At 44.4% G+C, this 25,899-nt stretch overlaps 1 long non-coding RNA gene across 9 annotated transcripts in view; it reads right to left on the reverse strand.

Moving 5' to 3' along the window:
• Positions 1-25,899, reverse strand: part of LOC122916403 — a 110,477-nt gene that overhangs the window by 43,150 nt on the left and 41,428 nt on the right. For 4 of the 9 annotated variants that reach the window (XR_006386186.1, XR_006386188.1, XR_006386189.1 and 1 more), the window contains exons 2-7: positions 22,518-22,694; positions 16,183-16,362; positions 14,003-15,115; positions 13,653-13,729; positions 12,121-12,243; positions 2,985-3,449 (exon numbers count right to left, since the gene is read on the reverse strand). This is a non-coding gene — a long non-coding RNA (uncharacterized LOC122916403). Of the gene's footprint in view, positions 1-2,984; positions 3,450-12,120; positions 12,244-13,652; positions 13,730-14,002; positions 15,116-16,182; positions 16,363-22,382; positions 22,847-25,899 lie in introns of those variants that run through there. The other 5 variants (XR_006386192.1, XR_006386185.1, XR_006386191.1 and 2 more) reach the window with 5 other exon arrangements.

Genomic DNA, 25,899 nt, shown 5'->3' on the forward strand with positions numbered 1-25,899 from the left:
TCTCCAGTCCAGAAATGTTCTGTATTATTCAACAGTGTTGCCTAGGATCGAATTGTTTTGTTTTTCACATTCTGGAGTTGGACAGTCGAGGCTGGTGGGATGTTCTGTTTCACACAGTGACGAAGAGACCCAGATTCTTCCCTCCTTTTGCCTCCGGGCCTGCAGGGCACTGAGCATCTGCTTGGCTTAATGGGGTTGCCAGCACACCCAAGTTCCAGCCCGCGGGAGGGGGAGAAAGAGAGGAAGCCTAGAAAGAGCTCGTTCCATTGAAGACCAGAAACAGAAGTTGCACACATCGCTTCTGCTCACATCTCATAGGCCATGACTTAATCTTCTGTCCAGAAAGGGAGGTTGGGAAATAGAGTCTCTAGCTGAATGACTTCATGTCCAGGGAGAAAAGAAGGACAGATTTAGGGAAAACTCGCCATCTGCCACATGTTCTTCGACTCCTTTCTGAGTAGAGAACTTTCTGGGACCTCTCCCCCCAGGATAGCAGAACCTGTGTGCAGACTGTCTTTGATTGGAGGAAGAAGACCTCCACCTCGCCTGCTAGGGTCCCCACTGCCAAGACCCCCTCGGTGACAATCACTGCGGCTACCTCGAGCATTGAGACTCCAACATGATCAATCTTCCCCTTCCTCTTTGGCTCCAAAGCTCAGTAAACATCTAGATGGGTTTTTGTTTTCACACCTAAAATTTCCCATCCCTTTCTTCATTTCCTATGCAAGATGCAAAATGCAATTGACCAGAGTGCCTCCTGCTCTAATTGGAAGCGAGGGAAATAAATAGGCAGACCTCTTCAATGGCCCCGAGACAATCCTAGTGTAGCCGCTACCCTCAGTATGATCTTGAGCAAATTATTTAATATCCTTAAGTCTCATTTTGCTCATATCCAAAATGGGAGCTATGATAACTTGTCATATGGTTATTATTAGAAATAGCTCATGAATGTGAAGATCCTAATTCTTTTTAAGAAATACCAGGCACCTGGATATTCAATTTATTTTTCTTTCAATTAGTGACTTTTCTCTTGCTAAATCTCAGCCTGATAAACTAACCTCCCTTCCTCAACCTATACAAACCAACCCCCAGCCTGTACCCCCATGCCTACAACCCTGTCTGTAACAGTCTAGTACAATTTGTCTCTCTCTCTCTCACTCTCTCTCCTCAATGCCTGCTCCACACTCATTCACTTATTTTATTTAGTGCCTTGTGCTATCCACTGATTGTTTCATAAGTATTTGTCCAGTCTCGCTGGCTGGATAGCAAGTTCCCTGAAAGCAGGAGATAGCAATGTGAGTTCCCACAGTTCACACCATCTAACACAATGAGACCGCATACCACCCGTCAGACAGACACGCACAGACAGACAGACAGAGTTGTCGAAATAAAGATACCAGCAGGGGCCCCTGGGTGACTCAGTTAAGCGTCTGCCTTCTGCTCAGGTTATGATCCCAGGGTTCTGGGATGGAGCTCTGCATTGGGCTTCTTGCTCAGCAAGAAACCTGCTTCTCCCTCTCCTACTCCCCTGGCTTGTATTCCCTCTCTCGCTGTGTGTGTGTGTCTCTCTCTGTCAAATAAATAAATAATTAAAAAAAAAAAACACACAAAGATACCCGCAGATTGAAGCTAGATCTACCCAACCTTAGAAAAATACATTAATTCAGCATATTAGTCCCAAATGTTGGTGGATTCGGGATTTCTGTTTCAAATAGTAAAGCGTTCTGCTTCTGTGAACTGAATGACTAACTTACTATCCCTGTGTGGAAGAAGCTGAAAGTGTTGCCGAAAATTTTATTGCACCCGAAACTTCTGGTAACTCAGGATGCTGCCTTCTGGGTGGTGTTTCTTCTCTGCCACAAACACCTGAATTACTGAGATTGAAATCAATCCAGATTCTGTGTTTGGGGTTCCAGCATTTTGTGGACTGGTACATGTGCCTGACAAAAATCTGGGGAATGCTTGGCCTTTCATTCCTCTGAGAATTATGCCATTTTCCAAGAAAAGCTAAATAGCTCATTCATGTTTCACCCTCTGTTCTTCCAGGCTGGTTTCCTGAGGATATTTCTTAGCCAGACTGGGGTGTGTGTGTGTGTGTGTGTGTACGCATGCACATGTTTTAAATAGGCTGCTGGAAACTGGGAGTTTTAAACTAAAACTTATATTGAATGATTCTTGAGTGCATTATCAAATGAAGACTATTATCCTTATTTCATCTATTTTAGACTGGGGGAAAAAAAAGGAACATATGAATGGCATTCAATCAGTGGCTTTTGTTGACGAATTCCCCGAGTCTAACTTAAATCCACATGAAATCTCTCAAAATTGTTTCTGAGGGAAGTTAACTAATAAGTACCATCAGGTAACAAAGCTGTTATGCTTTTTTTTTTTCTTTCTGCATCATTTCTATCAAGAGAAATGGGGGATTTCATATTTTAAGGGCTTTTTGCACAGGGCACCATAATGTGGCCTTAACACACACAGGGGTATGTTAACGGGTGGGGAGGGGGAGAGTTACTAAGGAGCAAAACTCCTTGACTGGACAGCACCCATCAGGGGTTTCCAGCAGGAAGGTGATAAGTATATAAACCACCCACAAACACGGGGCACACTCCTGGCCATCTGAATCCCTGGACCCTGTTTTCAAGAGGAGGAGATGCCCTGAACCAGGGAGAAGGTTCACTCCCCAAACCCAAGCAATAAGCTCCAATGCAGACAAGGAAAATACTTGGTTTGGCTTAAGTGGGTAGTTCAGGCCGGTGTGAACTGGGCAGGAGAAAAGAGTCCAAGATTCTATAAAAGTTCTTCAGAAAACAAAAAGGCATTGGTCAACAGAGGTGGCCTGGCAACGTATAAATGTGTTGCCCTCATAGCTAAAGTTGAAGGTTCCTGAATACATCCAGCATGTTTGTGGTACCTACAGATGAGAGTAAGATGAATTTTCCCAAGTCCTGTACTTTGTGTTCTCTACAGTCAACATGAGCTTTTTTCGTAATCAGGAAATTTAATGCAATCAAACCTTTAAATACATATATGTTGTATATATTTATATATATTTTCCTTCCTCAAAATGGCGAACCAGCAAAGTCTTCTAAGAGGGCTCTTGATCCAGCTCTTTATCGCAGAGGAATAAAAAGACATGGTGGGGTAGGGCACGGGGCAAAGGGAGAGCTGTTGGGGCAGGAGGAAGGGCTGGGGAGGGTCTCAAGGACCACACTTCAGGGACCTACACTTTCCTGTAGGCTTTCGGAGGCGTGCAGGACCGGTGGAGGAAGGAGCAGCTCTTTGGGGCCCCCACACAGGACAGGAGATGCTGAGTCATAAGTGAGCCATGAGACCTGAAGTCTGATGACATTTAGTCCAAAAGTACACACGTGACAGCAAGCAATACAGCTGATGAATGGCATCGTTCCGTGGTTGTCTTCTAACCTGCTGTGGCAGTCAGGGTCCTGGTGAGAGACAGAGGGCTCATTCAAATGGGTGACTTGGGAGAGGCCAACGAAGGGTCTGTTTTCAGAGGTGTTGTTACATGAGCGTTAAGAAAACCCAAACTTGGTGAGCAGATATCACCCCTGGGCTTGAAGCAGCACTGGGGAGGGCTGACTCCCACCAGATAGAAAAGCAATTATGTTACCCTTGGGCCAGCAGAGGGGGACAGACTGGTCATCAGTACCTCGACCTCGCTCTCTTGTGCCTCAGTTTCCAGATCCTGACCCAGCCAGACCATGGAGGGGACAAAGAAGCCACTGATGCAAACCTTAGTGACCTCCTTTCCCAGGACTCTCCACAGAGCAGGGTGGTAAAGGGGAGAGAGGGGGTCTAGGGGCGCAAATGGAAATTGTCCAACCTGCATACTGTGTACTTTACTTCAACATATTCATTTCCTATTATCTACCTTCCCCCGTTAGAATGTAAGCTCCCTCAGGACAGGATTTTAGCTCATCTGTGCTCTGTTGTATTCCCAAGTACCTGCATACAACAGACACTCGGAGAATATGTATTGAATATCTGAATAGAAGCAAAGAAGAAAAACCATTTTCCCAGCATTTAACAGCAAGTAAGCAATAAGACAAGCAGCATTTTATATAAGGTAAAAATAGTTCTTAACGGGGTGTTTCCCTACGGTAAACTGGTTCTTATTTTGGCCATTCCGCCCAAAGCAAAATATAGCCAACATACATAAGAAGGAAAATATGGTGGGGTATAAGATTTGCTGAAAAGATTATATTTATGCTTTGCTTGGAGTGAAGAAAAGTTTTGGGAAGCGGACCGAAGAATTTTAAATTGCCTTAAAGAAACACAAGAAATACATCTTTCCCCTAACTTTCAGACCTGTGGTCTAGGAAAGAGGGGACAGTTGCCAGAATTCTTAAAGAAACTCAGTGTTAAACAGTGAAAAGATGTCAGGTTGTGGGTTTCTCTGCCACGGGAGGTTTCAGAGACCAACATTGTCTGGATTTGATGACAGGTAATGACATTAACTAATTACAAAACTAATCACATTTGGAGCGGTGGAAGCTGAGATCATGATAAGCATAATCAAATCCCTGACTTCGGGGCTTCGGGAATCAGAGGATAAGTTTTCTCTCCTCGCAAAGCTTGACCAGATGCCTTTCGGAGTCCTTTGTCTGAATATTTTTGGAAGATCCCAATGAGAGTCAGAACCAGCACTCGGAACTGCAAAGCCCAGGGGGGGACTGGCACTAAGCGAGGGCACTAGAGGGATGCCGCCTGTGTCCCCACTAGCTGAAGTTGAACCTTGTCTACCACACAGTCAGGAACCCCATCAAGGTGGGTGCCTGGGGCTTGACCCCCTATCTCTTTCCCTAAGAGTCTATAGACCGGCATCCCCCGCCCCCCGCTGGGTCATCTTGGACAAATTCTAACCCACCGGAGTCTCCGTGTCTTCCTCTGCAAAGTAGAGATTAAAATACCGGTCGCGTTTGCCTCCGCAAACTGGCGTGAGAATCCCGCCAAAGAGTTTACTCTGAGGATTATAAACTGTTTTAAATATAACGAGTGTGGTCAGCATTAAGCCAAATTACAGGCCTGAATCCCTAGAATATGAATACCTCAATCACCAAAAAAGTGGAGAATCTTTAAAATAAAGAAGCTGACCTCCTTCTGGTGGCAGGAAGTCCTCTACCGCTCTCTCGCGCGCGCCCCTCTTGCTCGCCCTGGCCCCGTGGGAGGAAAGGGAAGAGGCCGGCCTCCTTCAAAGCATTTCCAGCCCTCTAAAGAGACAACAGAGCAGCGGCCCTGGTCATTCTTCTCATCTGGTAACATTCCTTAAGCCCCAGTGTAAAACTTGAAAGGAAATGAAATCCTAAATGCAAACACGATCTTTCAGTCTCTTGGAAAATTATCTACCTCTACTTTCGCTCACCTTCCAATTCACTCACCCTCAATTAAAGTCGTCCTTTGAGTTAAACCTCACTTTTCAGAAACCAAGCCATCACTTAAGAAAGAGGAAAACATTAAGAGATCCAGATTTCAATTAACTTTGCCATTGATTTTTGCGTAATTCCGGGGGAGGCATTATTCTTTTGGTAAAGTGGGGGCAAAGAACTCAGAGATTAAGGGAGGTTCTGATGACACCAGCAGGCAAGGACGAAAATACACTCAGTCCTGATCCCCAGGCCCTGCTGAAACACTCGGCAAATGCAAAAATACTCGGAAATGGCCCAGAAGGGAGACCTGCCGAACTGCCCATGACAAGTAAAGCTCTGGCACTCCAGTAAAAAGCCTTTGGTAAACAGCGTTTCTTTGTACTTTTTCATTTTAATGTAATTTATATGTTTGGTGTTCACACAACGGTGTGATTTTTCTAACCGATCAATAAAACATATGATCCAACCTCTCTTTTTTCAAAGGGGCCACTGTTTCATGATTGTTGAATACACACCCATCCTAAGAGGGGACCGCTGGGTTAGCCCTGCTCACTCACACGCACACGCATGCGCACGCGCTACATACGCGCTACATAAATACAAAGGAGGAAACCACTGATACAGATACAATTTTTAATGTGTTGTGTCACTGAATGTCTATCAGAAGGAAAAAGTCGGTGAAAATAGATTTAAAACAACGGGCAGTTTAATCAGATAAGTACACAGCATTCATCTCTGTCCTCTAGAAATATGATTTCAGCATAATGAATGAAGGGAAGGAGCACATTGGAATACAGCCCTTCTGAGCAACAGAGTGAGACCAGCTCTCATGGAGAACCCTTCCTTGTTGGGGGCGGAGAGGCGCTGGGGGTGGGGGGAGTCTGTAATGAGGGGCAGCAGATCGTCATCCAAAATAGGGAAACTATTAGAATGGAACGAAGAAATGAAGGTGTGACCATAAATAATGCAATTAAGAATTTCACTTTTAAAGGTTTATTCCAACTATCCTTGACTTTCTGATGGGGAGTTCAACCCTGCAATAGAACTCAGCCATCTTTGGAAGCCCCTACAGGGGTGGAAGAGAAGGTTCCCTTCAGTGAGAAAGAACCACCTTTCCTGGGGCCCCTGGCGGGCTCAGTCAGTTCAGCGTCTGACTTCTGATTTTGGCTCAGGTCATGATCTCAGGGTCCTGAGATCGAGCCCTGGGTCAGGCTCCCTGCTGAGCAGGGAATCTGCTTGGGGTTCTCTCTCTCCCTCTCACTTTGCCCCTCCTGCTCTCTCTTTCTTTCTCTAAAAACAAAAAACAAACAACAACAACAAAACCAGAAAGAAACGAAAAAGAAATCACCTTTCCAGGAAATCACCCAGTACAAGGTAGGCAACTGAAGCAAGCTTCCTCCTCTCAAACAAAATATAAAATAGTAACACTATTCAGTAGGCGCCTCGGCAGAGCCCTGAATGTGGACTTGTTGCTCCCTGATGACCGTCAGAAGGAAAGCATGAGATTTGTGTCTGGTGACGCAGCTCTTTCCTGATGAGGCCAAGTGTCCCCATCTCCTAGGGAACGACGGGCATCAGGTGAGAAAGCGCATGCTCAGGCCCTCACCGACCGTGTGCTTCACCCCAGACCGGTTCCCAGGGCTTTGCTCCTCCCCCAACCCAGGGAGGAGGTCCTGTCATCCACCGCGGTCTACAGATGATGCAGAGATCCATGAAGTGACTTGCCCAAGGTCACATGGTGGAGAAGCCCTCAAAGCCCGCCAGTCAGCCACTGGAGAGTACAGAGTAACCACAGGGCTGCTGCTCAAATGAGCAGCATTTAATTGAATGGAAAGTTGGAAAAGTGGCAGCCTTGAAAGAAGGCAGGAAACGATTTGGCTTAATTATAATCATCTCCAAAATCAAAACTGATTTGCTGAATTCTCCCTCTCCACCTCAGCAGTGTTCGGCAACATTTCCATGAGGACAGAGAGACAAACCTCCTCTCTGCGCACCCTCCCAGGGCCTCCAGGCTGAATCCACCTGCTGGGCGGAAGCAGGCTGGGCACTGAGAAGCCCTTCAGGGATTGCCAGAGAGAACAGGGGCCCCGTCAGAGCAGTCAGCTTGAGACCCCGGAAACCCTGAACCCTGGCAGCCCTGCCCCACCGCTCAGCCTGATACTATCCCCTAGACTGGGTCCTCATGCAGGAGTAGAGGCAGGCCCACTCGAGGGTTCACCCAGCATGACATTTCAGCCTGGCAAAGAGTGCTTCTAGGGGTTCTACCCAATGGCTAACACAGAGGTGGTGCTCAGTTCAGTCAACAACTCAGGCATTAAAAATATAAGTTTGTAATAACTTAATATCGTGTCTACTTTGAAGCCTCATTCTTGCAAGGTGGCAGAAACTCAGTCATGGGGCCTCACCTTTGCCTCAGCCATGGCCACGTTCTGGGGAGTCTTTAGTTCTAAGATGTGGTAGGGGAGAGGCTGGCGGGGTTTGGTGCTAATTGTCTATGCAGGCAACCTCTGATACATTGGTCAGTCCCCCTACCTGGTTCTCACATGTCTTTGGCCGAAGCCGACCTTGGGTTCTACCCTTCCAGTCCCTTTCAGGTGTCAAGATACCAAGGACAGATGTCCTTCTCCCAGTCCCCTTCCCCCACCATCATGAGTGTGAAATGTCCCCACAGACTTGTGCTCTGCACTATTTAGCAGGGCCCTAAGTGTTTCATTCCCCCATAGCTGTAGCAAAACAGAACAGTATACTGGGTAAGCCTCACATCTGGAAGGATGTCACAGAAACCCAACAACAGAGGCTTGGCCAAATAGAAATTTATTGTGAGACACAAGCGAAAAATCGGGCATAGTGCTCAAAGGCGCAGTCAAGGAAGCAGGCAGGCTCTTCTTAACCTCCAGCCAGGCCCCTGTTTAACAATGAGAGCTGTGCCCTGAGCAGCCCACGCCAGACAAGCGGGACAAAGCCGGCCGGGAAGGAAGGGGCCTGTGTGTTTCACACTCATCACTGGAGGCATCTGCCCATTCCAATCTGTAGGGCGGCAGGAAGTTGAGTGTCTGGTGTCTAGCCTCTGTGATAGGAAATAACCAGTTAAGAGGGGTGTGAAGCAGCCAACTTAAAGAATCTGCCACGACCAGGTGAAGACCCATTTTTCACTGTCACTTCCCTCCCCCCAAAACAAGTAGGCACTGGCCTAGTTGCCTGCATGAGGTAAAAGTGAAAAGAAAAATCCTAGAGGTAAAAAGGGTGGCTAACGCTTCATAAACTACTGGCCTGTGTCATGGGGTCAAGAGCACCCTGGTCTGGGTAGATGTCCAGAGGAAGTTCAAGTGCTACTGGCATCTCTGCAGGATCAGATTGAGTGACCTAGACCTTTGAGACCCTCAGCCAAACCCCTGTACTCCCATGCTGCATGACCTAAGCCGAGGGCATCTGTTCTTCCATCTCTACCCTGGCTTATGCAAGAGAGCCAAAAGGCACTTAGTGAATGGATACTGGGCCAAACAAAGTCCCAAGCCTGTGAACTGTGGAGGCTGGGACAGAACATGGCAGGAATGTCTCCTAACACATATGAGACCAGAAGAGCCAGTCATTGAGGGAGACCCTACAGAGCCTAGGTTATTTAATGCCAACTATGTGCTCCCCAGTTCTTTCAGGTGGTCTGGAAGGTTCTGCTCAAGGCTCAGTGCACCTGCAGAGGTCCAAGGACTCCCTCTCCCCTCAAGTACAGCTTCAAAATCATTTTGACCACCGCACAGAAAGGCTGGCCCCCCTGAGGCTCAACCCTAGGCCTGCTGCACTGCAACTTCAGGAAAGTTCCTTTGAACTGAGCCTTAACTTGTCTATCAGTAGAATGAAGACAATCGTGTCTACCTTGCAGGGTTCCTGTGAAGACGGCAGATAATGGATCTAAAACTCATGCCCACTGGCCTTCTTAGCCCATGGTAATAGCTCTTCTTGCAGAAGATCCTGGGGTCTTGGATGGGACCAGGAGGGGAGCTCTACCTGCTCAACCCAGGTAGATCTCCTCCATCCCAGGAGGTGCTCCAGAAGTGGGTTTGGTTGGTTGGTTGGTTGGTTGGTTGTTTCTTCTGAGGAGTAAGGATGGTGGCAGGGAAAGTTGGCTGAGAATGGCCAGTTGGTACTGACCTGTAAGAAGCCTCAACTGACCTTAATTCTGCATAAAACTGTGACTATTTATCTGCCATGACATGGGGTGGCATTTTGATCTCTACCATACAGTAACACCACTTGCAAACTGATCCATTCTTTGGAGCTCTTGGAGGGGCACCTTCAGTACTAACACCTGCTTCTACATCCATACACATGTGTGAGAAACACTGTAACCAACACTGCACTTAGTGCAACTAAAAAGGATGTGCTTGACAATAAAATAAAATAAAAACAAGCTCTGACCACAATAATTGACATAAACACCAAGGATGAAAGACCCCTGTGTGCTTGAGGAGACCATTCCTGAAGTCCCAGTGTATTCTGGGAGCTTCCCTGTGAGGAGACAAACTGTAGCATGTCCAGAAGAGGGACAAGGGACAGCCACCAGCCACAAAGAGAAAGCTGTTCTACTAGGTCAGAGTTGAAGAAATGGGGTGTGCTCTGCTTGGTAGAGAGAAAAAGGATAAAACCTGTCTTCAGATATTTGGAGAGAGCTTTCACATGCCAGAATGAGCTTTATGTTATGTGCCTCAAGAAGTAATACTAGAGCCACTCACAGAGTCGTCTGTGAAGGGGGATTTCGACTCAACTGAAGGATAGGATTTTAGTCATTGCATTTGAAGACGAGACAGGCAACCGTGAGTGACAGTGAGTTCCAAAAGCTCATGCTAGTCAAGACTGGAGAATGAGGGGCTCCTGGGTGGCTCAGCGGGTTAAAGCCTCTGCCTTCAGCTCAGGTCATGATCCCGGAGTTCTGGGATCGGGCTCTCTGCTCGGGCTCTCTGCTCGGCGGGGAGACTGCTTCCTGCTCTCTCTCTCTCTCTCTCTCTCTCTCTCTGCCTGCCTCTCTGCCTACTTGTGATTTCTGTCAAATAAATAAATAAAATCTTTAAAAAAAAAAAAAAAAAGACTGGAGAATGAGTACCTACTGAGGAGATCATACCGGATCTGCCTCATGGCGCTGTGGTGAGAACCAAGGAGATCATCATTTCCAACCCCTTTCTATGCCACCTCTCAGGTGGTGACTTGGCCTCACTGCTCTGGGCTCTCAGCTACTTGCTTCTACCACCTTCCAGACCACAAACTTTAGCATGTAAATGGAGCCCCTTCTCGAATCTGCTTGGCTGGCCTCTGTCCTCCCTTCCTGGAGCTTCCCCATTATCCCTGAAGCATGAGACACTCCAGAGAAACTCTGCACCCAACCACAATCAATCCGGAGGTAAGAGGGGCACACAAAGTGGTGTCAATGTCCCGTGAGGAAAACCATTCCCCAGTCAATGGCTGGAAGTAGCAAATAAATTCTTTCACTGTCCTTCCTCTATTAGTCTATCCTGAGACCTCCCAGCACTCGTTTCCATGGCTGCTGTACCAAATTACCACAAATATGATGGCTGGAAGCAACAGAGATGTATGACTGTGGAAGTCTGCCATCAGTATGGCTGAGACACCAACAGGGGCTGGCGGAGAGGCTCCAGGGAAGGGTCCCATCCTCAACTCTTCCAGTTTCTGGTGAGTGCCCAAGCCCCGCCTCTACAGTCACCCTGCCCTCTCATCTGTCAGTTGCACCTCTGCCTGTGCCTCCATTTTCTAAAGACATCTGCCACTGGATTTTAGATCAACTCAGATAATCCAAGGCAATCCCTCCATCCCAAGATCCTTAATCACATCTGCAAAGTCTTTGGCACAGAAGGCAACATGCCCAGGTTCTAGGAATCAGGATGCAGACATTTCTTTGGAGGACCACTGTCTAGCCAACCACGATCCCAAGGAGAGAGCATTCGGTTACACCCCATGCCAAGCTGGGGCCACATTGATAACACACCATTGTATTTGTTCCTTTCATCTCAGCCTGACCACCATTCTCCCCAGCCTGTCCCACTCTGACACTGAACTCTCCATGAAAAAGACAACACCTGGGTTTTCCTCCAGTTCTCCTTTCTGGGGAACCCAAAGTAATACCTCTAATCCCTGAAGAACACTGCCCATAGTCGTGGCAGGAATGGGGGCTGGAGTAATGTAATAACAGTTCCCACAGTTTTCAAGGAGATTTCACCTTTTTCCAGAACATTGTCTAAACATTTAAAAATAGGCTCTACACGGAGGAAATGGAGGTCATCTATTTCAGTGAAATATTACACTGTGTTCAAAGATGTATTTCCCCTCTACAAAACATTTCCAGCATGGTGACAAGGTTTCAGGAGAATACCTGATGAAAGATTAGAATTAGAAAAAGAAGGGTTTTCCCACAGCAAATGGAAGAAAATTCGCTCAATTACAGGGAACTTAAATAAATTAGTCAATGCTTACAAATTTTTTACAGATGAAAAGTATTATCTGTTTCACGGCTGAGACCTGCTATGAATATGCTTTCTCTGTGCTGAACCAAATTACATTTCTTAAGACAGCAGCATCCTGGATCCTGGGAATATCCAAGAAGTAACATGGCTTCATTAATGAATTACAGAATCAGATAACACCACCTCCAAATTCAGTTGGCAGGGCTGTGAGTGACTTATGGAAAGGGAGGGAGAGAAGAATAAGGCAGAATTTTCTACTCTACCTCTCAGAGGTCTTTGCAGGTGACAATTCTCCAATGGAAGACTCTGGGAGGTTTGCTTTTTTATCAGGCAACTTCACGGGCATATTTCTTCAGAGAATCGTAGACTTAGGCTCATAGACAAACCTGAAAAAAACAAGTAGCCAACAATACTGAATATGAAGAAAATACTGGCAAACTTCCCTGTTAAAACAGCTAGTGTCAAAAACAGAAACTTCAAGAATTTCACTTCTCTCACCATGACAGGGCAAACTTAATATTTTGGTGGAAGCTGCTTCCTCCAGGCACATTTAGTAATCATCATTTCAAAACTTACAAGACACATCATTGAATGAATACAATCTGAATGAAGGCTGTATTTAACAGTGTGATAAAATAAATCCACATCTGGCATGTTTAATTTATGTCATTTAATTGGACAATTCATATTGGAAAATTCCTCTGATATTGATTCCCTTGGACTTTATATACAAAATCCTAACTTGCAAATCCTCCAAACCTAGACTGTCTCCATCCTTCAGTTGCTGGTAAAATCTGCTATCAAAACTTCAGAATCCCTCTTTCTTTCATTGCTTTCATGGTGTGTACACATACCATACGCACATACATGACATAAAACAACATGTCAGGCAACCCTTTTGAATGACAGGATTGCTCTCCCTTTCTCATCCAATCTACTTTCTTGTTCTCCATATCACAAATAAGCTCCTTGGTCAGGGCAGGGGAACTCAAGAGAAGAATCTACGTCCTTCTGGAGGATTCTGGCCACAGGGGTCCAAGAATAAAATTATTATAAAGGTCTTCCAACTCTTTTTACATAGTCCTCACTCTCCCTGAAACATCCAGCTCCTTCTCCATTCATAGCAGGCTGTTAAAGAACATTCAATAGTGAATGAAAGAATAAAGAAATGAACTAAAGAACTGAGCATTTCTGAAACCATGGAAAGAAGCGTGACGCAAAGAAGCATATGGTATACTGGAAAGAATGGTGACTTAAAGCAAGAGAGCTAGCCTCCGGGTCCTCTGCTGGCTGACTACTTGATCTTGGGTAGGCTGCGTCATTTCTTCATGTGCCAGACAGAAACAACACTTGCCCTGCTGCTTTCATATGTCACAAATAGAGCATCTTACGGTTTAGGAAATGCTTGGGATGCACATTCTCTCGCTTGACCCATCCAACTACCAACTGGTGGCAAAGGGTGCCCATCTTTTGGCCTGGAAGCAGACATCCATAATGTTGACCATAAGGTCCTGAAGGAGTAAATCAAGGTGCATTCCACGTTGGAAATCTCAGCACCTTCTCCACGTAGTAGAGCAATCTTGTTATCTAACAGGAACAGCCCAGCCACAATCAGTGACTTGCCACTGAGACATTAATGGCAAAGCCTCTTTCTCAAACCACAATGTCTTGCCCCAAATCCACCTCACTTCCTGCTGTCTGTTCACCAGTACTGAACACTCATAACCTAAGCACATTACCAAAAGCCCTCAGCATCTCATCAAATGAGGACCCCCATTGAAATTCCAATAAATACCTTTCTCAGCAGGGAGTAGTGCATTCATAAATATTCAGTGTATTGGACGGACTGTATCAAGAGTCAGCACACTTTTTCTGGAAAGAACCAGACAGTAAATCTTTTAGGCCACTACTGCTCCACATTGTAGCACAAACGCCACAGCAGACAACCAGTCCGCTAATGGGTGTGGCTGTGTTCCAATAAATCTTTATTTACAAAAACTGGCAATAGGTTGAACTTAGCCTGCAGGCCTGTGTTTGCCAAACTCTTGAACTGCCTCCACTTCCAGAAACATCTTGACATCAAAAACATTAGTTTACAACTTCCTTTTAGAATCAAGGTCCTGACAACTCTTGGTGAACACATACATCCAGGCACCTTTGTCCCTCTTCTTCCAGTGCCTTCTGATAAACGCCAACTGGCAAAGAGAGGACACGGAGCATTTATCCTTCAATTGCAGTTATTCTGAAAGACAAAGCTGGGGCAGAGATTAAAACCAGCCTCCCAGTCTTTGGGCCATACCCAGCATATCAAGTGCCCCTCTTCAAATTGTAGTGAGTTCACTGTCTACCTAATGGAGAAAATAGAACCATTCTTTCACTTAATAGTCTTTTAGTGAGGGTATGGGGGCAGGGGGAGGCCAGGTTTACTAAAGGCCGTTATAAAATGCCCGCTGAAAGGAGTAATGCTCCTTGGCACTGCACAATCTTTTTCATGTGAAGCTACACGATCACTTTTCATTTTGTTTCTCAAGCACCCCATGGCACCCATCCATGTATTAGGCTAATAACTGAACGAATCTAGTTAAAAGGAACCAAGCAATTATTTTAATTAGAAGAGAACAAAAGTAACACTCCTGGATTCTGTCTTAAGGGGCAAGAAGGAAGTAGTAGGGGTTCAAAAAGAGCCCACAAAATATTTTTGTGAAAGGAAAAATAATTAAGGCCAAATTTAGAATGTACTTGCAATAAATGGGCCAAATAAAATGAATGGCACCACTGTGTGACTAAAACCCATTCATATATATAAGAGCCCCAGAAAGTCCATTTTTATGGGATACCATTTTGAGGGTATAGCCAATTTTACAAAGTGAAAGTGAATGTCTCATAGAGACTTTAATGATCCTTGTGAATCTCTTACACAATTTCTTACAGAGTTTCCGTGTAAACTCTTTTATTAATAAGAGAAAAAAGGAAGGATATTGGTCAATTTGCCTTTTAAGTAGGATTATTTTTCCTCATTTAAATTCTTGGACTAAAGTGTTCAAATTTGTTTCTCTGGAAAAAAAATCTATCTTTATAGAAAATCCTTGTCACGAATCCATTCTACAAAAATGAATCCCATCCTAAGGGTGTTAATCAGTTGAACCAAATTCAGTCGTTCAGGAAGAGATGGCTATCTGCAGATTTTCCATCATCTTTGACTTCCTGCATCCCTTCTGGTCATGGCGTTTGGGCCACTTCATTTCATTCCATCTTGGGCTTGCAAGGAAAAAAAAAAAATGAAATGAAACCCAAACTAGTCAACTAGTAAGTGTTGTCTCTTCTGTTTAAGCTTATCCATGCTTATTGAACACCTGTTACCCTCCAGCACAGAGCAAGTTATAGATGGAAGAATGACTCAGATTTGAACCCAGGCTTCAAGAAGTTCACAGTCTAATCAGAGCCAGAGGCATGGATGAAAAAGGAGACCATGCCGCCCCAGGTGGGTGGGATGAAGGGTCTCTGGCTTGAGTTGACTGTGAAAGAACTGATGGCCCAAGAGTAAGACTTAGATACTCCATCCCTGGGAGAAAGATTAGCACACACAAAAGCTGGGACACGAAGAATCCCAGGGGGAGTACTGGGAACCGCAAGCAGACAGAGCTGCTGGAGTGTGAGGAGCAACACGTGCTGGAGAAGTCAGGAAGAGCCAGGTCACGGGAGAATATGTGTGCTGTGTTCATGAACCTGGACTACCTCTCAGAGAGCAATAGAGACCCACCAAGCAGTTCCCAACACGGACTAACATGGCCAGCTTCCCATTTTAAGGCGAGCACTTGGATGGCTCGGAAAGGGATAAAATGGACACTAGATGTCCCACAAATGCCATAGCCCAAGCAGTAGGTGATAAGGCCTTGAACTTGGACACTAGCAAGTAGGAATGGAGAGATGGGGTAAGGCATGAGATATACAGAATTGCAGGGAATTAAAATTTAAAAAAATAATCTCTGTGGAGCAGTAACTGAAGGGTCAAAAGTGGAGAAATTGGCTTTGAAGCTTCTTATAGGGGAGCAGGTGTTTTATTTGAATGCTTCTCTTAGGTCCCAAAAGCTTCTCATCTTACAGGTCCTCCTTTAAACCCAGGATGAGCCTTGATTGTGGATCCCAGGATTGAGATGTGATAACAAATTTCAACCTTGGGCACATGAGCAGATTGTGAGTCCCAGAAGATAGTGTGACTTCCATTTTCTTTCTCAGGCAAACTCACACAAAACCAGTCTCCTGCCACAAGTCTACATTAAAATATACAGAAGCCTAGAATGAAAGAAATTGTGACGAATACTCACTGTGCCCGTTATTCTCATGTGTCAACTTGACTGGGCTAAGAGATGCCCAGACTGCTGGTAAAACATACGCCTGGATGTGTCTGTGAGAGTGTTTCTGGAAGAGATTCGCATCTGAACCAGTAGATGAGTAAAGAAGATCACCTTCACCAATGCAGTAGGCGTCTTCCAATCCATTGAGGACTGGAATAGAAGAGAAAGACAGAAGAAAGGTGAAGACATCCATCATCTCCTGCCCTCGGGCATCAGAGTTTCTGGGTCTTGGGCCTTCAGAATCCAGCTAGAATTTACAGAGTTGCTCCCCAGAGACCCCTGTGACTCTCAGGTCTTCAGACTTGAGGTGAGTTACATGAGCAGCTTTCCTTGGTCTACAGATTGAAGACAGCACATTGTAGGACTTCCTGCCCTCCATAACTGTGCTAGTCAACTCCTATAATAAATAAATACACACACACACACACACACACACACACACACAGATGTTTAGTTCTTCTTTTCTGGAGAACTTTGATAATATTCTTAGGACAAACTACATATATTTTAAATAACTATATTAGATTAGACTTATTTATGTTTTAATTTTTTAAAGAACGTAAAGAGGACACTTCTCCAAATCATTTTATGAGCCAGCTAAACCTTGATAACTCACCTGACAAGGACATTACACTCAAGGAAAAGTACAGGTAAGTTTCATGCATACACATTGTTGTAAAAATTATCAAAATATGTGAAGTACTTCAAATAAATAATATATCAAAACCAAATTGGACTTAGTCCAGAAATGGAAGATTGGTTTAACATTCAAAAACCTATTAAATAACTTATCATACTAACATAATAAAGTGCTGGGGGGTGGGGTAGTCATGATTATTCTATAAATAAGTGAGTACTTAATTTATGATAAACGTATTACTTCAGAGCACCAGAGAAAGAAGTCTTTTTCACTAATGGTGTAGGGTAAGTAGATATCGTGGAGGAAAAAACAAATATGATCCCAACCTCACACCACATACAAAAATCAATGACATATGGATTACAACTCTGAATGTGAACAGTAAAACAATAAAGTTTCCAGAAGAAAATATAAAAGGATATTTTCATGGCCATGGGATAAACAAAGCTCTCTTAAGTGAGACATAGAAAGCACTAACTATAAAGGAAAATATTGGGAAATTAGGCCACATAAAAATTAAACTCTTCTTGGGGCACCTCGGTGACTCAGGGGGTTAAGCCTCTGCCTTCAGCTCAGGTCATGATCTCAGGGTCCTGGAATCGAGCCCCACATAGGGCTCTCTGCTCAGCAGGGAGCCTGCTTCCCCCTCTCTCTGCCTGCCTCTCTGCCTCTTGTGATCTCTGTCTGTCAAATAAATAAATAAAAATCTTTAAAAAAATTTTTTAAAATAAAAATAATTTTTTAAAAATTAAACTCTTCTATCTATCCAAAGATACCATATTTAGAGTGAAAAGTCTAACTCAGAGTAGTATATGATATTTGCAATATATATAATCAAAAAAGAATTATATTCTTAGAGTGCCTGGGTGGCTCAGTCGGTTAAGCCTCCAACTCCTGATTCTGGCTCAGGTCATGATCTCAGGGTTGTGAGCTAGAGGCCCATGTTGTGTTCCGCTCTGGGCATGGAGCCTGCTTGGGACTCTCTCTCCCCCTCTCCCTCCACCCCTCACCCTATACCCCTCATCCAAAGTGCTCTTCCTTATCCAAGGTGCTCTTCGGGTCCAGTCTGAGGGGCCAACCCCTCTGTTCCGAGGCCTGAGAGGAAGAGCATTGTTCCAGCTCCTATGCCTGGGAACTCCTGCACACCAGAAGTGGATGCAAAGCTGCTAAAGCAGCAGCAGTGAATGTGTGTGCTCTCTCTCTTAAAAAAAAAAAAAAAAATCATAACTAGAATAATCCAGAATATATAAATATCTCCTTCAAAACAGAGAAGATGAACAAAGCAATGGAAAAATGAACAAACAAAATCCTTGAAAACCCCATTCATAAAATTTCCAAATGGCCAATGTATATGAAAAGATGCTCAACTTCTTAATAGTCTGGGAAATCAAAACCATAATGATATTCAACTACATGTCACCAGAATGACCAAATTCAGAAAGAAGAAAAATACCAGTTAACAAGAATGAGAGCAGCACATCTCACCCACCACCCGTGGGAGTGGAAACTTATACAACCTCTTTGGAAAACTGACATCATTAAAGCTGAGCGCGGTCATGCCCTAAAATTGAGTAACTTCCCTCTTAGCCTACACACCCAAAAGAAATGCAGCTACACCCCCCAAGACACGCATGACAAAGCTTATAGTGGCTCTCTGAAATAGCCAAAACTGACAACAACCCGATGTTCATCCAGGGTAAAATGGTTAATTGTGGTATATTATTGATACAATGGAATGGAATGGAATAAAAATGGAAAATATAATTGCACCTGGCAACATTGACACAGCTCACAAACACAATGTTGCAAGAATCAGACGCAAAAGAACACTTACCATAGGAGTCCATTCACACAAAGTTCAAACAAAAACAAAAACCAAATCTATGGTGTTGGACATCAGGAGAGTGGCTACTTTGAGGAGGAAAGGGGCGTCCCATCCTAGGGGCAGTCACGAATGTTGGCTATATTTTCTTTCTTGTCCTGGGAGGTAGTTACAGGGTGTGCCCTTTCCAGGATAACACACTGAGTGATCTTCCATACATGGAACGCCAATAAAGCTTCCCAAAAAAGTTTCAAGTGTGACTTCCATTTCTTAGATGAAACACACGGAGGCACTAAATATTACCGCATCAGTCAGGGGCTTGTTCTTAACCACGTTCGGTGTGCTCTCCGGATGTCAGTGACAGAACAGAAAACCAGAAGAACCACACCTACAATTATAAATCAGCCGAACTGGGGAAGAACAGAATGCCTTCCCCTGGAGGAAAAATGAATAAGACTGGGTCCCTTGGCAGTTCAGGTTGAGAAGAAGAAAAAGTTAAATCCCCAATGTGTAAAATAAAGAAATAATGAAGGTCCTCCTGGAGGCTCACATGTGGCTATCCTCACATAAAGCAGCATTAAAAGGCAACAAATTGCCTACAAGGAAGTGCCTTCTTACGAAATGTATAATTAACCTGTAGCCAACGGTTTACTAAATCCGACTCTTCTCAAAAAAAAAAAAAAAAAAAAAGATTAGCTATTTATAGCAGCCGAAGCAGCATCTGTAGTTACACTGACTAATATCGTATTACAAAGACTCCCCTGCTTCCAGGCAAAAACCAATAGCCAGCCAGGGTCAGGAAGAAAATGTCCCCTTTGGTGTAGTATTTCACAGCGCTGTTATCTAATATCGGACAATTCGCAGGGCTGTGCGGTATTCGCGCCACCGCTCAGGGCACCTGGATCTGGGATCCAGGAGGCTGCCCTAAACCAGGCTATTGTTTTAGTTCCGGCTGGCAACACCTGTAGAGCTGTATTTAGGCAACACCTTGTGTTTCCAAAAGGTAAACACAATGAATATAATCAAAATTGTTCCAACACTACTGTTTTTACATCAACAATCTATAAATATATGGAAGAACTCAATATATGTGTGAAATAAACAGAACAGGCATACCTCCACCGAGGTAATTCACAAGACAGCTCTATAATTTAGCAGCTTGGATTTCAATTGTTGCGTTCTTAGTTACGAAAAACACAGATATTATTCATCAAAGTGATTGTCCTGCGCACTTGTATACCTTATATAATTTATTTTTTCGGGGCTTTTTACTTCAAAGGAATCACTAGCTAATGACATTTCAGACTTCAGAAATTTTTCTGATAGCACGTTGGAATTCCCCCAGGGACCGGATTGTGAATAAGTGGATTTTTTTAAAGATCATTAACAGATATTACAAACCAATTCAAACTGAGCATTTTCTTTGCAAATTACCTTTAACTTTTAAAGCCATTGAAAAAAAAAAGACAGTGAGTGATTTAATTTACTTAACCTGTCTACAAATTGCAGCTTTGTGCTACATCGGCGACTGCATTTTCTACCAAAAAATATCTCTAACTATCTCTAATAGAGATATTTTTCTAAATTATCACACTCGATGAGTGATATTTCAAAAGAGAGTAATGTTTATTTTTTTTTTCATTTAGCAAGTTGCTCTGGAATTGAGAATTTCATTTTATTGATATGTTTAAAGGAAAAACAGAGCCCTGCACTGTCTGTATCTGTTGCTTAATTAAAACTCTCGGGTAATTAGCAGGTTTATCATTTCCTGAGCGAATGGAGATGATGGAGCTTTGGTGATAGATTGGGGGGGGTTGTTGGAGGGATGACTTTTTTTCTTTAACGATCACAACGTAGTTTCTAGGCTTGAGAGCTAATATTTGGGGTGAGAAGCACCTTTATTCCCCCACGTACATCAGGTCTGATGCTTATTTGCATCAACACCCCCGTTGTGTATGTTTTCCATTCAAAGAGCTCCCAGGGACTTCAAAGGGAGTTGCCTGCAAGGACAGTCTACGTGGGAGTCCTGAAAGGCTCCAGAACAGGCCCAGAGCAGGGAGAAACCATGCCAAGACTAGCTCACGCTGGAGCCCCCAAACCATGTCACAAAATTAAAGGGTCTCTCCTGCCTACGCCATCCCACAGCGCACGTGGGAAATGTCCCCAGGCTTGCCAAGCACTGTGCTGGCTTCTAGGGCTACTACTTATAAATATTTGATGAGTAGCGCTCCATTTATAAGAAAGTATGTTAATAAGAATATTCTTTGAAATTGGAGTCCAATGCAGGCTTTTAAAAGGCTCATTGTTTGAGGTACTACAGATTTCCTTCTTTTCCCTTTTAAAGTGCAAAGTCAGCTTACCACAAACCAAAAAAAAAAAAAAAAAAAATCCCTAACATCCTTTTGGATGTCCCATCCACAACAACAACCAAAAAGAGGAGGGTAAGATTCTATAGGATGTTCTATTTTGGGAAGGATTCATTGAATTTTTGTGGGTAATGGAACCTAGAAACTAATATTTCTTGAGTGTCTCATGTGTGCCTAATACTCTAATTCTTCTCTTTTAATCTGCACCAATATATTATGAGGTAAATGATATTACCCTCATTTTAAAGATGGAAAGTGGGCCTCATGGAGATCATACAGTAGGGTGCCTATTCCAAAACCCCACAACAGTTAAGTGCAGAGCTGGTCTGGAAACCAGATCTGCCCAAGCTCGACATCTATGTCTGTCCTCTACCTCACGCTGACTCCCAGGTGCCTCTTGGTTTCCTGGGGGTATGGCCCCACCCAGTCCTTTCTCACTTCTCTGAGATGGTTTCCTCATCTGGAGACACCACGGAGACAGCAGGAGCGTCTGCTCCGCCCAGCATGCTGGGAGATGACAAAGATGGACGGTGTCCCGTTTGGGGAAGCGCCTCATGCAGTCTAGGCTGTGGAGACAGTATCTCATTAACCTTTCCTTTGATTTCAGGCATGCTCCGCAGCATCAGACTTCCTTCACATCCCTGGAGCTTGGTCTTTTTGTGAAAATAAATCTAAATGGAAGTGACTGTTGATGTAATGGAAGTCAAAACTGTAGCTTAAAAATAAAATACAATATATAAAATAAGATAGGGGCACCTGGGTGGCTCAGTGGGTTAAAGCCTCTGCCTTCAGCTCAGGTCATGATCCCAGGGTCCTGGGATCAAGCCCCACATTGGGCTCTCTGCTCAGCAGGGAGCCTGCTTCCCCTCCTCTCTCTCTGCCTGCCTCTCTGCCTACTTTTGATCTCTCTCTGTCAAATAAATAAACAAACAAACAAACAAATAAATAAAATAAGATATATGAAATAAAATAGAATAGAATGTAAAATAAAATAAACATGGGACATTTTCTGACCCTGGAACATCAGTCCATTTATCTATTTTGCACTCCTTCAACAGATCTTTACACATGCTGAGTTGAAGCTGGTGTAAAGCTTGTGTAAAATGAAGCGGCATCATGATGTCAGATTTCTAAACACACTTTACCTTGCCTTCGCACTAAGGACAAAACTGAATATCTAGATATGACCCACCTATGGGGCCAAGCATGACCTGATGCCTGCTGGCCTCTCAAACCTCATGCTGACCAGCTCCCCACACACTTGCTGTTCTTCAGACCAACGGCCAGCAGGCTGAGCTGAGTCCCGCCTCCTGGGTCCCCCTTCTGCCGGTTGGCGACTCACCTGCTGACCTTTTCTCTTCATTCCTGACTCAGGGTAAACGTCTTCTCCTCCGAAAGACCTTCCGTTGTCTCCAGATCCAAAATAGCCCAGCCCTGAACTTCCCACCGCTTTTGGTTTCCTTCAGAGCAATCTTACCACGTGTGACCCTCTCTCTGTTTGGTCCCTCGCGTGCCATCCGTTCATCTCCCCTACTCAAGGGTCGCTCCAGAATGTCAGAGGTCAGCTGAGTCTTGTTCCCCAGCTTTGTCTCCAGACCACAGGACAGGGAACACAAAGGACGCAGGAAACGGTGTTGCCTTAAAGCGGCTTTACCTGATGTAAAATAACAAAAAGTCCCAGTCAGATACTTTGTTTCATGGTGCACGGGCAGCTCTTGAACGGAAGGAGAAAAGTTCTCATTTTTCCTCCTGCACCAAGCTCGAGTTCTTTCCCCTGCAATGAACCCGTGCCTCCTCCCTGCCAGGTGGCGATGCTCACCTGATCTGGAAACAGGTGGCCTGGAAATGTATTACCTGTTGGCTAGAGTCCCGCCTGCCAAGAAGGCACGGCTTCCCCTGTCATCTAAGTGTGACATGCCAATGAGCTCGGCGCTCTGCGGGGCCCAGGTGTGACTCTCAGGTACTTCCAAGGGTTCCTCTGTCTGAGTTGGCAGGGGCTCCGGTGACAGCCCAGGACCTCAGCTTCTACTGCCCTCATGAATCCCCAGTCACGCCACTGAGGGCAAGTGGAAGGCCGCCCTCAGCACACATATATTTCCCGTCTTAACCATTTTTTTTCTTCGTTCGACCATGTACAAGCTAGAGAATAAATACATGTTTGCTGGAACAAGTAAAGCAACACTTAAAAATGTGAGGAAAAGTGAGAATAATTCCTTCTCCCTGTCTCACCTCATTACCACTCTCTGGACATGACCATGGGCAAGTGTGCATATTCCTATATTCAGGTATTTTATGTATATGTATATGTGTGTGTGTGTATATATATATACATATATATCTATACATATATATATAGTAATACATATCATGTTTAAAACCTATATTTATAATGACGTATTACGTATCTTTATATACAGTTTTACATAACTGGAGTCATATACATGCTGGGGCAATTTTAGTGCAGTATTTTATCTTTATTTAATTACCACCAATTTGTGTATTTCACTTCCCTCTCCCAGGTGTGGTTACTCCTGGGCTTTACAAGAAAGCACAGGTGTACTCTAGCCAGAAGACCACACTTGTGTGCAGTGGCATCTCCCTTTCTGGTCTTAAACACGCCTGCCTTGGTCACACTGGACTCCAGATAAGTCTTCAGAGAAGCAGGCGCTGCTAGTGTTTCTCTTTTCTGTTGCTGTGTTAGGGACATCTGAGGAGATGCCTGTCCCCCACCCCCCAGGGAGACCACAGACCACCCCCGGGCACCATCTCTTTCATTTCCTACAGCTCCCCTGCCCATCTCGCTTCCTTCTGTGTCTAATTGGCTCCCGTTTGGAGCTGCCAGCCCCTGTACTATCTCTGACCTTGTCTATTTCCAGTGACCTTCTCAAAGTCACAAATCTTCAGGTCACATCCCCTTTCCCTTTCTTCACAGGTGGCTCTCCCCGCCCCTCCTCTGGCAAAGCTCACCCAGGTCTTTGCTTGGAAACCATTTACTCAGCCCATTTACTCTTGGGTGACCCTTCCTTCTGACCTTCATCCTGCAGGGTCACAAAGCTGATCAACATATTTGTGTATGGCTTTGTATTCAAATAGATGGTGTCAACTGATTTTTTACAATAAAGGAACAGAGAGAAGGAGGTCTACTAGCCCCCAAAATACATGGGTCTTCAAAAATATTAACAGTCACCTTGCAAAGTAGACATTAAAATAGCCACACGAAAAAAATACTCAGTTTCACTACTGATAAAGGAAATGCAAAGTACAAGCACACTGCTACCTTCTCGCCTATGAGTTAGCGAATATACAAAAGATTAATAAATACTGTTGGCAAGGCAGGAGAGTGGCAAGGCACTACATTGTTTGTTGCAGGCCAGAGTTCATACTGGGGGCACCTCTCTGACCCTCAACTTGCCAACACATAGCAAATTAGAAAACCGTGGAACCATGCAATTCCTCCTTTCGGAATTTGTCCCAAGGAAATAAACAAAACTATGCAAAGAGTTTAAACTACAAGATTTTAATATGTGACTGATTAAGTTGAAGTCCAGTCATGCAATAAAATGCGCTGAAAAAAATTAAAAGTAATAAGGTGGAATAATATATAATCTCAATATATAGTATCATGCAAAGATTTTTATATAAGTTAAAAAAAAAAGATTACACAATAATATGTATTGTCTGAGTCCCGTATAGTTGAAAGATACATATACAGATGTAACTATCATGCACCCTAAAATGCCAGGAAAGGCTATCTCCAACTGATGACATTATGGGTGATATTTATTCTCTATTTTCTCATTTTTTCCCGGTAAGGGCATATAATTTTGCAAAGAGAAAAATAAGACGATAACATTTAAAATATTGCCTTTGTCTAAATGGAACCAGTTGCACAATTGAATATCCATCAGATATTTATGGAACTTCCAAACACAAAGCAATCTGCTGGGCAATAAGGATGTAATAGTTAAAGTTTTTAAAAAATTAAAAAAAAAAAAAAAAAGAGGTGGCCGCTGCCCTGAAGAAAGTATTCTCGGAAAATGGAAGAAAGCCAGTGGGGGCTGCTGGTTTCAACAGGGAATGCCACTAGGCACAGCTGGAGCTCATTAGGCATTATTCTTCCTTAAACCCAAGAAATGGCCTCAGAGGATATCAAGGCATCCGGTCATGCTTGGGTGAGGTTTGGCCTCAGACCTGGACCTACCTCTGAAAGGTGGTTTCTGAGAGTGGAAAATGGAGAGGGAGTAAGAGTGAGAACCACCCCTGCTCTTCAAGCTCTTAGCTACGGTGTCTCCTGCCAGCCCAAGACAATTGGCTGGAGTGGCCTGGCTGTAGGAGAAATGGTCCCATGAATTACATGACTACTGACATTATAGGGAAGGCCCAGAATGATCTGTCTTTTAAATAAGTGATGAGTGAAAGTTCAACAACCTACACCCCCACCACCACCAAGTATCCTTCTGAGTCTGCCCCATGGATAAGCATCCAGCCTCCTACCCTTCCTATATGAAAGTCCCCCTTTCACTTGGCAGGACCAGAACGTCCTACACACACCAAATCTGTTTTCCCAGCCCAGAAGCCATCCCCAGGAAGTGCGACACCTCCACCATCTGCAAGCAGCCCTTGCCTTCTCTAGGGTACCATTTCGTTACCCCCACAGGATCACTATCATGCCCTGAGTTAACTCAAGGCATCTGCTTTGAGTTGTTTTTTTCCCACAAATGATGAAGAATTTGTGTTGATTCTTCCCCAGAAGGCCCCTTGTAAGCAGTGTGCATTGGGAGGCCTGGCTGGGATTCAGACAGGGACCACGGTGAAGGGAACCAGCCCTCCCGAGGACTGAACCCGTGATCTCATTAGCA

Source organism: Neovison vison, chromosome 8 (genome assembly GCF_020171115.1).
Source record: "Neovison vison isolate M4711 chromosome 8, ASM_NN_V1, whole genome shotgun sequence".
In the NCBI taxonomy this organism is placed as follows: domain Eukaryota; kingdom Metazoa; phylum Chordata; class Mammalia; order Carnivora; family Mustelidae; genus Neogale; species Neogale vison.